We start from the raw sequence: 14,091 nt of genomic DNA on the forward strand, positions 1-14,091 counted from the left end.
CAAGCATTCTTATACACCAGTAACAGACAAGCAGAGAGCCAAATCATGAATGAATTTCCATTCACAATTGCTTCAAAGAGAATAAAATACCTAGGAATCCAACTTACAAGGGATGTCAAGGAACTCTTCAAGGAGAACTACAAACCCCTGCTCAGTGAAATAAAAGAGGACACTAACAAATGGAAGAACATAACATGCTCATGGATAGGAAGAAACAATATCGTGAAAATGGCCATACTGCCCAAGGTTATTTATAGATTCAATGCCATCCCCATCAAGCTATCAATGAGTTTCTTCACAGAATTGGAAGAAATGGCTTTAAAGTTCATATGGAACCAAAAAAGATCCCGCATTGCCAAGACAATCCTAAGTCAAAAGAACAAAGCTGGAGGCATCAGGCTACTTGACTTCAAACTACACTACAAGGCTACAGTAACCAAAACAGCATGGTACTGGTACCAAAACAGAGATATAGACCAATGGAAAAGAACAGAGTCCTCAGAAATAATACCACACATCTACAGCCATCTGATCTTTGACAAACCTGACAGAAACAAGAAATGGGGAAAGGACTCCCTATTTAATAAATGGTGCTGGGAAAATTGGCTAGCCATAAGTAGAAAGCTGAAACTGGATCCTTTCCTTACTCCTTATACGAAAATTAATTCAAGATGGATTAGAGACTGAAATGTTAGACCTAATACCATAAAAACCCTAGAAGAAAACCTAGGTAGTACCATTCAGGACATAGGCATGGGCAAGGACTTCATGTCTAAAACACCAAAAGCAACAGCAGCAAAAGCCAAAATTGACAAATGGGATATGATTAAACTAAAGAGCTTCTGCACAGCAAAAGAAACTACCATCAGAGTGAACAGGCAACCTACAGAGTGGGAGAAAATTTTTGCAATCTACTCATCTGACAAAGGGCTAATATCCAGAATCTACAAAGAACTCAAACAAATATACAAGAAAAAACAAAAAACCCCATCAAAAAGTGGGCAAAGTATATGAACAGACATTTCTCAAAAGAAGACATTCATACAGCCAACAGACACATGAAAAAAATGCTCATCATCACTCGCCATCAGAGAAATGCAAATCAAAACCACAATGAGATACCATCTCACACCAGTTAGAATGGCAATCATTAAGAAGTCAGGCAACAACAGGTGCTGGTGAGGATGTGGAGAAATAGGAACACTTTTACACTGTTGATGGGATTGTAAACTAGTTCAACCATTATGGAAAACAGTATGGCGATTCCTCAGGGATCTAGATCTAAATGTACCATATGACCCAGCCATCCCACTACTGGGTATATACCCAAAGGATTATAAATCATGCTGCTATAAAGACACATACACTCGTATGTTTATTGCAGCACTATTCACAATAGCAAAGACTTGGAATCAACCCAAATGTCCATCAGTGACAGACTGGATTAAGAAAATGTGGCACATGGGGGCGGAGCAAGATGGCCGAATAGGAACAGCTCCAGTCTCCAACTCCCAGCGCGAGCGACACAGAAGACCGGTGATTTCTGCATTTTCAACTGAGGTACTGGGGTCATCTCACTAGGGAGTGCCAGACAATCGGTGCTGGTCAGCTGCTGCAGTCTGACCAGCGAGAGCTGAAGCAGGGCGAGGCATCGCCTCACCTGGAAGCGCAAGGGGGAAGGGGATCCGTTTTCCTAGCCAGGGGAACTGAGACACACAACACCTGGAAAATCGGGTAACTCCCACCCCAATACTGCGCTGTAAGCATACAGGCACACCAGAATATATCCCACACCTGGCCGGGAGGGTCCCACGCCCACGAAGCCTCCCTCACTGCTAACACAGCAGTCTGCCGCGATCTATCCGCAAGGCAGCAGCGAGGCTGGGGGAGGGGCGCCCGCCATTGCTGAGGCTTAAGTAGGTAAACAAAGCCACTGGGAAGCTCGAACTGGGTGCTCACAGCAGCTCAAGGAAGCCTGCCTGTCTCTGTAGTCTCCACCTCTGGGGACAGCGCACAGCTGAAGACCAACAGGGGAAGTAGCAGGAGCCGGTGCAGACGCGAACGACTCTGTCTGACAGCTTTGGGGAGAGCCGTGGATCTCCCAACGCGGAGGTTGAGATCTGAGAACGGACAGACTGCCTGCTCAGGTGTGTCCCTAACCCCTGAGTAGCCTAGCTGGGAGAAATCCCCCACTAGGGGCAGTCTGACACCCCACACCTCACAGGGTGGAGTACACCCCTGAGAGGAAACTTCCAAAGGAAGAATCAGACAGGTACACTCGCTGTTCAGCAATATTCTATCTTCGGCAACCTCTGCTGCTGATACCCAGGCAAACAGGGTCTGGAGTGGACCTCAAGCAATCTCCAACAGACAAACAGACAGTCCTTCTGACTGTCAGAAGGAAAACTATCAAACAGGAAGGACACCTATACCAAAACCGCATCAGTACGTCACCACCATCAAAGACCAGAGAGAGATAAAACCACAAAGATGGGGAAGAAGCAGGGCAGAAAAGCTGGAAATTCAAAAAATAAGAGCGCATCTCCCCCTGCAAAGGAGCACAGCCCATCGCCAGCAACGGATCAAAGCTGGTCAGAGAATGACTTGGACGAGAGGAGAGAAGAAGGCTTCAGTCCATCAAACTTCTCAGAGCTAAAGGAGGAATTACGTACCCAGCGCAAAGAAACAAAAAATCTTGAAAAAAGAGTGGAAGAATTGACAGCTAGACTAATTAATGCAGAGAAGATCATAAACGAAATGACAGAGATGAAAACCATGACACGAGAAATACGTGACAAATGCACAAGCTTCAGTAACCGACTCGATCAACTGGAAGAAAGAGTATCAGCGATTGAAGATCAAATGAATGAAATGAAGCGAGAAGAGAAACCAAAAGAAAAAAGAAGAAAAAGAAATGAGCAAAGCCTGCAAGAAGTATGGGATTACGTAAAAAGACCAAATCTACGCCTGATTGGGGTGCCTGAAAGTGAGGGGGAAAATGGAACCAAGTTGGAAAACACTCTTCAGGAAATCATCCAGGAGAACTTCCCCAACCTAGTAGGGCAGGCCAACTTTCAAATTCAGGAAATACAGAGAATGCCACAAAGATACTCCTCCAGAAGAGCAACTCCAAGACACATAATTGCCAGATTCACCAAAGTTGAAATGAAGGAAAAAATCTTAAGGGCAGCCAGAGAGAAAGGTCGGGTTACCCACAAAGGGAAGCCCATCAGACTAACAGCAGATCTCTCGGCAGAAACTCTACAAGCCAGAAGAGAGTGGGGGCCAATATTCAACATTCTGAAAGAAAAGAATTTTAAACCCAGAATTTCATATCCAGGTAAACTAAGTTTCATAAGTGAAGGAGAAATAAAATCCTTTACAGATAAGCAAATGCTTAGAGATTTTGTCACCACCAGGCCTGCCTTACAAGAGACCCTGAAGGAAGCCCTAAACATGGAAAGGAAAAACCGGTACCAGCCATCACAAAAACATGCCAAAATGTAAAGACCATCGAGGCTAGGAAGAAACTGCATCAACTAACGAGCAAAATAACCAGTTAATATCTAATGGCAGGATCAAGTTCACACATAACAATATTAACCTTAAATGTTAATGGACTAAATGCTCCAATTAAAAGACACAGACTGGCAAACTGGATAAAGAGTCAAGACCCATCAGTCTGCTGTATTCAGGAGACCCATCTCACATGCAGAGACATACATAGGCTCAAAATAAAGGGATGGAGGAAGATCTACCAAGCAAATGGAGAACAAAAAAAAGCAGGGGTTGCAATCCTTGTCTCTGATAAAACAGACTTTAAACCATCAAAGATCAAAAGAGACAAAGAAGGCCATTACATAATGGTAAAGGGATCAATTCAACAGGAAGAGCTAACTCTCCTAAATATATATGCACCCAATACAGGAGCACCCAGATTCATAAAGCAAGTCCTTAGGGACTTACAAAGAGACTTAGACTCCCATACAATAATAATGGGAGACTTCAACACTCCGCTGTCAACATTAGACAGATCAACGAGACAGAAAGTTAACAAGGATATCCAGGAATTGAACTCATCTCTGCACCAAGCGGACCTAATAGACATCTATAGAACTCTCCACCCCAAATCAACAGAATATACATTCTTCTCAGCACCACATCGCACTTATTCCAAAATTGACCACATAATTGGAAGTAAAGCACTCCTCAGCAAATGTAAAAGAACAGAAATTATAACAAACTGTCTCTCAGACCACAGTGCAATCAAACTAGAACTCAGGACTAAGAAACTCAATCAAAACCGCTCAACTACATGGAAACTGAACAACCTGCTCCTGAATGACTACTGGGTACATAACGAAATGAAAGCGGAAATAAAGATGTTCTTTGAAACCAATGAGAACAAAGATACAACATACCAGAATCTCTGGGACACATTTAAAGGAGTGTGTAGAGGGAAATTTATAGCACTACATGCCCAGAAGAGAAAGCAGGAAAGATCTAAAATTGACACTCTAACATCACAATTAAAAGAACTAGAGAGGCAAGAGCAAACACATTCAAAAGCTAGCAGGAGGCAAGAAATAACTAAGATCAGAGCAGAACTGAAGGAGATAGAGACACAAAAAACCCTCCAAAAAATCAATGAATCCAGGAGTTGGTTTTTTGAAAAGATCAACAAAATTGACAGACCGCTAGCAAGGCTAATAAAGAAGAAAAGAGAGAGGAATCAAATAGATGCAATAAAAAATGATAAAGGGGATATCACCACTGACCCCACAGAAATACAAACTACCATCAGAGAATACTATAAACGCCTCTACGCAAATCAACTAGAAAATCTAGAAGAAATGGATAATTTCCTGGACACTTACACTCTCCCAAGGCTAAACCAGGAAGAAGTTGAATCCCTGAATAGACCAATAGCAGGCTCTGAAATTGAGGCAACAATTAATAGCCTACCCACCAAAAAAAGTCCAGGACCAGATGGATTCACAGCTGAATTCTACCAGAGGTACAAGGAGGAGCTGGTACCATTCCTTCTGAAACTATTCCAATCAATAGAAAAAGAGGGAATCCTCCCTAACTCATTTTATGAGGCCAACATCATCCTGATACCAAAGCCTGGCAGAGACACAACAAAAAAAGAGAATTTTAGACCAATATCCCTGATGAACATTGATGCAAAAATTCTCAATAAAATACTGGCAAACCGGATTCAGCAGCACATCAAAAAGCTTATCCACCATGATCAAGTGGGCTTCATCCCTGGGATGCAAGGCTGGTTCAACATTCGCAAATCAATAAACGTAATCCAGCATATAAACAGAACCAAAGACAAGAACCACATGATTGTCTCAATAGATGCAGAAAAGGCTTTTGACAAAATTCAACAGCCTTTCATGCTAAAAACGCTCAATAAATTTGGTATTGATGGAACGTATCTCAAAATAATAAGAGCCATTTATGACAAACCCACAGCTAATATCATACTGAATGGGCAAAAACTGGAAAAATTCCCTTTGAAAACTGGCACAAGACAGGGATGCCCTCTCTCACCACTCCTATTCAACATAGTCTTGGAAGTTCTGGCTAGGGCAATCAGGCAAGAGAAAGAAATCAAGGGTATCCAGTTAGGAAAAGAAGAAGTCAAATTGTCCCTGTTTGCAGATGACATGATTGTATATTTAGAAAACCCCATCGTCTCAGCCCAAAATCTCCTTAAGCTGATAAGCAACTTCAGCAAAGTCTCAGGATACAAAATTAATGTGCAAAAATCACAAGCATTCTTATACACCAGTAACAGACAAGCAGAGAGCCAAATCAGGAATGAACTTCCATTCACAATTGCTTCAAAGAGAATAAAATACCTAGGAATCCAGCTTACAAGGGATGTAAAGGACCTCTTCAAGGAGAGCTACAAACCACTGCTCAGTGAAATCAAAGAGGACACAAACAAATGGAAGAACATACCATGCTCATGGATAGGAAGAATCAATATCGTGAAAATGGCCATACTGCCCAAGGTTATTTATAGATTCAATGCCATCCCCATCAAGCTACCAATGAGTTTCTTCACAGAATTGGAAAAAACTGCTTTAAAGTTCATATGGAACCAAAAAAGAGCCCGCATTGCCAAGACAATCCTAAGTCAAAAGGACAAAGCTGGAGGCGTCACGCTACCTGACTTCAAACTATACTACAAGGCTACAGTAACCAAAACAGCATGGTACTGGTACCAAAACAGAGCTATAGACCAATGGAACAGAACAGAGTCCTCAGAAATAATACCACACATCTACAGCCATCTGATCTTTGACAAACCTGACAGAAACAAGAAATGGGGAAAGGATTCCCTATTTAATAAATGGTGCTGGGAAAATTGGCTAGCCATAAGTAGAAAGCTGAAACTGGATCCTTTCCTTATCCCTTATACGAAGATTAATTCAAGATGGATTAGAGACTTAAATGTTAGACCTAATACCATAAAAACCCTAGAAGAAAATCTAGGTAGTACCATTCAGGACATAGGCATGGGCAAGGACTTCATGTCTAAAATGCCAAAAGCAACGGCAGCAAAAGCAAAAATTGACAAATGGGATCTAATTAAACTAAAGAGCTTTTGCACAGCAAAAGAAACTACCATTAGAGTGAACAGGCAACCTACAGAATGGGAGAAAATTTTTGCAACCTACTCATCTGACAAAGGGCTAATATCCAGAATCTACAAAGAACTCAAACAAATATACGAGAAAAAAACAAACAACCCCATCAAAAAGTGGGGAAAGGATATGAACAGACATTTCTCAAAAGAAGATATTCATACAGCCAACAGACACATGAAAAAATGCTCATCATCACTCGCCATCAGAGAAATGCAAATCAAAACCACAATGAGATACCATCTCACACCAGTTAGAATGGCAATCATTAAGAAGTCAGGAAACAACAGGTGTTGGAGAGGATGTGGAGAAATAGGAACACTTTTACACTGTTGATGGGATTGTAAACTAGTTCAACCATTATGGAAAACAGTATGGCAATTCCTCAAGGATCTAGAACTAGATGTACCATATGACCCAGCCATCCCACTACTGGGTATATACCCAAAGGATTATAAATTATTCTACTACAAAGACACATGCACACGTATGTTTATTGCGGCACTATTCACAATAGCAAAGACTTGGAATCAACCCAAATGTCCATCTGTGACAGACTGGATTAAGAAAATGTGGCACATATACACCATGGAATACTATGCAGCCATAAAAAAGGATGAGTTTGCGTCCTTTGTAGGGACATGGATGCAGCTGGAAACCATCATTCTTAGCAAACTATCACAAGAACAGAAAACCAAACACCGCATGTTCTCACTCATAGGTGGGAACTGAACAATGAGATCACTTGGACTCGGGAAGGGGAACATCACGCACTGGGGCCTATCATGGGGAGGGGGGAAGGGGGAGGAGGGAGGGATTGCATTGGGGAGTTATACATGATATAAATGATGAATTGATGGGTGCTGACGAGTTGATGGGTGCAGCACACCAACATGGCATAAGTATACATATGTAACAAACCTGCACGTTATGCACATGTACCCTAGAACTTAAAGTATAATTAAAAAAATAAATAAATAAATAAACAGGTTTGGAGATCTTCTAAAAAAAAAAAAAAAAAAAAAAACAAAAAAGAAAATGTGGCACATATACACCATGGAATATTATGCAGCCATAAAAGAGGATGAGTTTGCATCCTTTGTAGGGACATGGATACAGCTGGAAACCATCATTCTTAGCAAACTATCACAAGAACAGAAAACCAAACACCACATGTTCTCACTCATAGGTGGGAACTGAACAATGACATCACTTGGACTTGGGAAGGGGAACATCATACACCAGGGCCTATCATGGGGAGGGGGGAGGGGGGAGGGATTGCATTGGGAGTTATACCTGATGTAAATGACGAATTGATGGGTGCTGACGAGTTGATGGGTGCAGCACACCAACATGGCACAAGTAAACATATGTAACAAACCTGCACGTTATGCACATGTACCCTAGAACTTAAAGTATAATAAAAAAATTAATAAAAAGAAATGAAACAAAACAGGACATACAAGACCTTTCTTTGTTACTATTAGATTGACAGATGTAAAATGACTTTGTCGAATTTCCATAAAAGTTTCTAAACATTTACTCTCAATTTCTATGCTTATCTTATCCACAATGAGTAACAAATGTTTCTTAGTCTGACTCTATTCCTTGGACCATACTTTGAATGGCATTACTCGGATATAAAGATTTAAGTTGTGGGGGCAGAGCAAGATGGCCGAATAGGAACAGCTCTAGTCTCCAGCTCCCAGCGTGAGGGACACAGAAGACAGATGATTTCTGCATTTTCAACTGAGGTACTGAGTTTATCTCACTAGGGAGTGCCAGACAATCGGTGCTGCTCAGCTGCTGCAGCCTGACCAGCGAGAGCTGAAGCAGGGCGAGGCATCGCCTCACCTGGGAAGCGCAAGGGGGAAGGGAATCCCTTTTCCTAGCCAGGGGAACTGAGACACACAACACCTGGAAAATCGGGTAACTCCCACTCCAATACTGTGCTTTAAGCAAGGGCACACCAGGAGATTATATCCCACACCTGGCCGGGAGGGTCCCACACCCACGGAGCCTTCCTCATTGCTAGCACAGCAGTCTGTGATCTAACTGCAAGGCAGCAGCCAGGCTGGCGGAGGGGGCCCGCCATTACCCAGGCTTAAGTAGGTAAACAAAGTCCCTGGGAAGCTTGAACTGGGTGGAGCTCACAGCAGCTCAAGGAGGCCTGCCAGTCTCCGTAGATTCCACCTCTGGGGACAGGGCACAGCTAAACAACAACAAAAACAAACAAACAAACAAACAAACAAAAAGCAGCAGAAACCTCTGCAGAAGCAAATGACTCTGTCTGACAGCTATGAAGAGAGCAGTGGATCTCCCAACATGGAGGTTGAGATCTGAGAATGGACAGACTCCCTGCTCAAGTGGGTTCCTGACCCCTGAGTAGCCTAACTGGGAGATATCCTCCACTAGGGGCAGACTCACACCCCACACCTCACACGGTGGAGTACACCCCAGAGAGGAAGCTTCCAAAGCAAGAATCAGACAGGTACACTCGCTGTTCAGCAATATTCTATCTTCTGCAACCTCTGCTGCTGATACCCAGGCAAACAGGGTCTGGAGTGGACCTCAAGCAATCTCCAACAGACCTACAGCTGAGGGTCCTGACTGTTAGAAGGAAAACTAACAAACAGGAAGGACACCTATACCAAAACCCCATAAGTACATCACCATCATCAACGACCAGAGGAAGATAAAACCACAAAGATGGGGAAAAAGCAGGGCAGAAAAGCTGGAAATTCAAAAAATAAGAGTGCATCTCCCCCTCCAGAGGAACGCAGCTCATCACCAGCAATGGATCAAAGCTGGACAGAGAATGACTTTGACGAGATGAGAGAATAAGGCTTCAGTCCATCAAACTTCTCAGAGCTAAAGGAGGAATTATGTACCCAGTGAAAAGAAAGTAAAAACCATGAAAAAAGAGCAGAAGAATTAATAACCAGAATAATTAATGCAGAGAAGGCCATAAATGAACTGACAGAGATGAAAACCATGACACGAGAAATACGTGACAAATGCACAAGCTTCATTCAGTAACCAACTCGATCAACTGGAAGAAAGAGTATCAGCGATTGAGGATCAAATGAATGAAATGAAGCGAGAAGAGAAACCAAAAGAAAAAAGAAGAAAAAGAAATGACCAAGGCCTGCAAGAAGTATGGGATTATGTAAAAAGACCAAATCTACATCTGATTGGGGTGCCTGAAAGTGAGGGAGAAAATGGAACCAAGTTGGAAAACACTCCTCAGGATATTATCCAGCAGAACTTCCCCAACCTAGTAGGGCAGGCCAACATTCAAATTCAGGAAATACAGAGAACACCACAAAGATACTCCTCCAGAAGAGCAACTCCAAGACACATAATTGCCAGATTCACCAAAGTTGAAATGAAGGAAAAAATCTTAAGGGCAGCCAGAGAGAAAGGTCAGGTTACCCACAAAGGAAAGCTCATCAGACTAACAGCAGATCTCTCACCAGAAACTCTACAAGCCAGAAGAGAGTGGGGGCCAATATTCAACATTCTTAAAGAAAAGAATTTTCAACCCAGAATTTCATATCCAGTCAAACTAAGGTTCATGAGTGAAGGAGAAATAAAATCCTTTACAGATAAGCAAATGCTTAGAGATTTTGTCACCACCAGGCCTGCCTTACAAGAGACCCTGAAGGAAGCCCTAAACATGGAAAGGAACAACCGGTACCAGCCATTGCAAAAACATGCCAAAATGTAAAGACCATCGAGGCTAGGAAGAAATTGCATCAACTAACGAGCAAAATAACCAGTTAATATCATCATGGCAGGATCAAGTTCATACATAACAATATTAACCTTAAATGTAAATGGACTAAATGCTCCAATTAAAAGACACAGACTGGCAAACTGGATAAAGAGTCAAGACCCATCAGTCTGCTGTATTCAGGAGAGCCCTCTCACATGCAGAGACATACATAGGCTCAAAATAAAGGGATGGAGGAAGATCTACCAAGCAAACGGAGAACAAAAAAAAGCGGGGGTTGCAATACTAGTCTCTGATAAAACAGACTTTAAACTATCAAAGATCGAAAGAGACAAAGAAGGCCATTACATAATGGTAAAGGGATCAATTCAACAGGAAGAGCTAACTATCCTAAATATATATGCATCCAATACAGGAGCATCCAGATTCATAAAGCCAGTCCTTAGAGACTTACAAAGAGACTTAGACTCCCATACTATAATACTGGGAGACTTCAACACCCCACTGTCAATATTAGACAGATCAACGAGACAGAAAGTTAACAAGGATATCCAGGAATTGAACTCATCTCTGCAGCAAGCAGACCTAATAGACATCTACAGAACTCTCCACCCCAAATCAACAGAATATACATTCTTCTCAGCACCACATCACACTTATTCCAAAACTGACCACATAATTGGAAGTAAAGCACTCCTCAGCAAATGTAAAAGAACAGAAATTATAACAAACTGTCTCTCAGACCACAGTGCAATCAAACTAGAACTCAGGACTAAGAAACTCGATCAAAACCACTCAACTACATGGAAACTGAATAACCTGCTCCTGAATGACTACTGGGTACATAATGAAATGAAGGCAGAAATAAAGATGTTCTTTGAAACCAATGAACCAAATCTTCACAGAATTGGAAAAAAACTGCTTTAAAGTTCATATGGAACCAAAAAAGAGCCCGCATTGCCAAGACAATCCTAAGTTAAAAGAACAAAGCTGGAAGCATCACGATACCTGACTTCAAACTATACTACAAGGCTACAGTAACCAAAACAGCATGGTACTGGTACCAAAACAGAGATATAGACCAATGGAACAGAACAGAGTCCTCAGAAATAATACCACACATCTACAGCCATCTGATCTTTGACAAACCTGAGAGAAACAAGAAATGGGGAAAGGACTCCCTATTTAATAAATGGTGCTGGGAAAATTGGCTAGCCATAAGTAGAAAGCTGAAACTGGATCCTTTCCTTACTCCTTATACGAAAATTAATTCAAGATGGATTAGAGACTTGAATGTTAGACCTAATACCATAAAAACCCCAGAAGAAAACCTAGGTAGTACCATTCAGGACATAGGCATGGGCAAGGACTTCATGTCTAAAACACCAAAAGCAACAGCAGCAAAAGCCAAAATTGACAAATGGGATATGATTAAACTAAAAAGCTTCTGCACAGCAAAAGTAACTACCATCAGAGTGAACAGGCAACCTACAGAATGGGAGAAAATTTTTGCAATCTACTCATCTGACAAAGGGCTAATATCCAGAATCTACAAAGAACTCAAACAAATATACAAGAAAAAAAACAAACAACCCCATCAAAAAGTGGGCAAAGGATATGAACAGACATTTCTCAAAAGAAGACATTCATACAGCCAACAGACACATGAAAAAATGCTCATCATCACTCGCCATCAGAGAAATGCAAATCAAAACCACAATGAGATACCATCTCACACCAGTTAGAATGGCAATCATTAAAAAGTCAGGCAACAACAGGTGCTGGTGAGGATGTGGAGAAATAGGAACACTTTTACACTGTTGGTGGGATTGTAAACTAGTTCAACCATTATGGAAAACAGTATGGCGATTCCTCAAGGATCTAGATCTAGATGTACCATATGACCCAGCCATCCCACTACTGGGTATATACCCAAAGGATTATAAATTATTCTACTACAAAGACACATGCACACGTATGTTTATTGCGGCACTATTCACAATAGCAAAGACTTGGAATCAACCCAAATGTCCATCAGTGACAGACTGGATTAAGAAAATGTGGCACATATACACCATGGAATATTATGCAGCCATAAAAGAGGACGAGTTTGCGTCCTTTGTAGGGACATGGATACAGCTGGAAACCATCATTCTTAGCAAACTATCACAAGAACAGAAAACCAAACACCTCATGTTCTCACTCATAGGTGGGAACTGAACAATGACATCACTTGGACTTGGGAAGGGGAACATCATACACCAGGGCCTATCATGGGGAGGGGGGAGGGGGGAGGGATTGCATTGGGAGTTATACCTGATGTAAATGACGAATTGATGGGTGCTGACGAGTTGATGGGTGCAGCACACCAACATGGCACAAGTATACATATGTAACAAACCTGCACGTTATGCACATGTACCCTAGAACTTAAAGTATAATAAAAAAATTAATAAAAAAAGTGAAACAAAACAGGACATACAAGACCTTTCTTTGTTACTATTAGATTGACAGATGTAAAATGACTTTGTCGAATTTCCATAAAAGTTTCTAAACATTTACTCTCTGACATCAAGATGCATTGAGCAGAAGCGTTTGGGTTTCTATTCCTGATGGTTGGCATGGTGATGGTCTTTGCTACTCTCCACGTAGTTGGAGTCCTCCTCCAACAATGGCAACTGGTGCACAGTGTTCTGTTTAACAATGACTATCTATGATTAATTGTAGGACCCCTTTTTCACTTGATAATTATATAGATAATTATTGCTGATAAACAATCCCCCTGTATTGGTTTCAATACATACACTTTTGTGATTACTGTGCTTACTATTTCCTCTTTAGTCTTGCCTGCTTATGCAAATAAATATGCATATAAATAACCCATAATTAATAGAATGGTGTATACTATACATATATATAACACTACCATTTATTAAAATCAATAAAAATTAAACATACTGTAACACTCAAACAAATTTGCTTGGAAACTCAATATTTTTATTTCATATTTTAGAATGGTTGTTCTTTATCTCAAGAATGTTGGTAATCTAAATTTTTTCTTGACACAAGAAATGGAACCAACTACCTCCCTTGGTGGAATTTCTCTTTTCTTTAAATGTGTAATCAGGACACTGGGGCGCATACATATAATACGTAGTGGTAAGCAAGGCACTTACATTAAGAGTGACAGAAATTGAGAATATTTTTTAGGTATTTTAACAAATTGAGTTTATGTTAATCCTTTGCAACCCATGTAATTTCATTTACTGCTATGACTTACCTAGCTAATTTGGCCAATCAACCAAAACTGAAGGGAAAGTTGCTAACAGATTCTTCACTGAACCCCAACAGTTGGGTGAGAGTCAGAATCTGATGTTATTGTACATAGAGGCTTTAAGAACACAACACAAGCCAAGCAACTTCTGGAACTGGGTATCAAATGAGTCAAAGAATGGAAGCATAGCCCATACCCCATGTCTCTGTATGGAGCATCCCTACATAAAGCCATCTGAGGACTGAGCAGAAGCTTTGGAGAAATAGGTGGTAGCTACCCTTGGAATAAAAATCATCTTTTTGCCATGGGTACCAGCAGTTTTGAAGCTGTTCCAAGCAACCCTGAGAACAGCAGACAGTTGGCAAAGGGAAGCATGAACTGGAGAGGAATAAATAAAGCAGGTGTTACTTGATAAC

Source organism: Rhinopithecus roxellana, chromosome 8 (assembly GCF_007565055.1).
Source record: "Rhinopithecus roxellana isolate Shanxi Qingling chromosome 8, ASM756505v1, whole genome shotgun sequence".
In the NCBI taxonomy this organism is placed as follows: Eukaryota; Metazoa; Chordata; class Mammalia; order Primates; family Cercopithecidae; genus Rhinopithecus; species Rhinopithecus roxellana.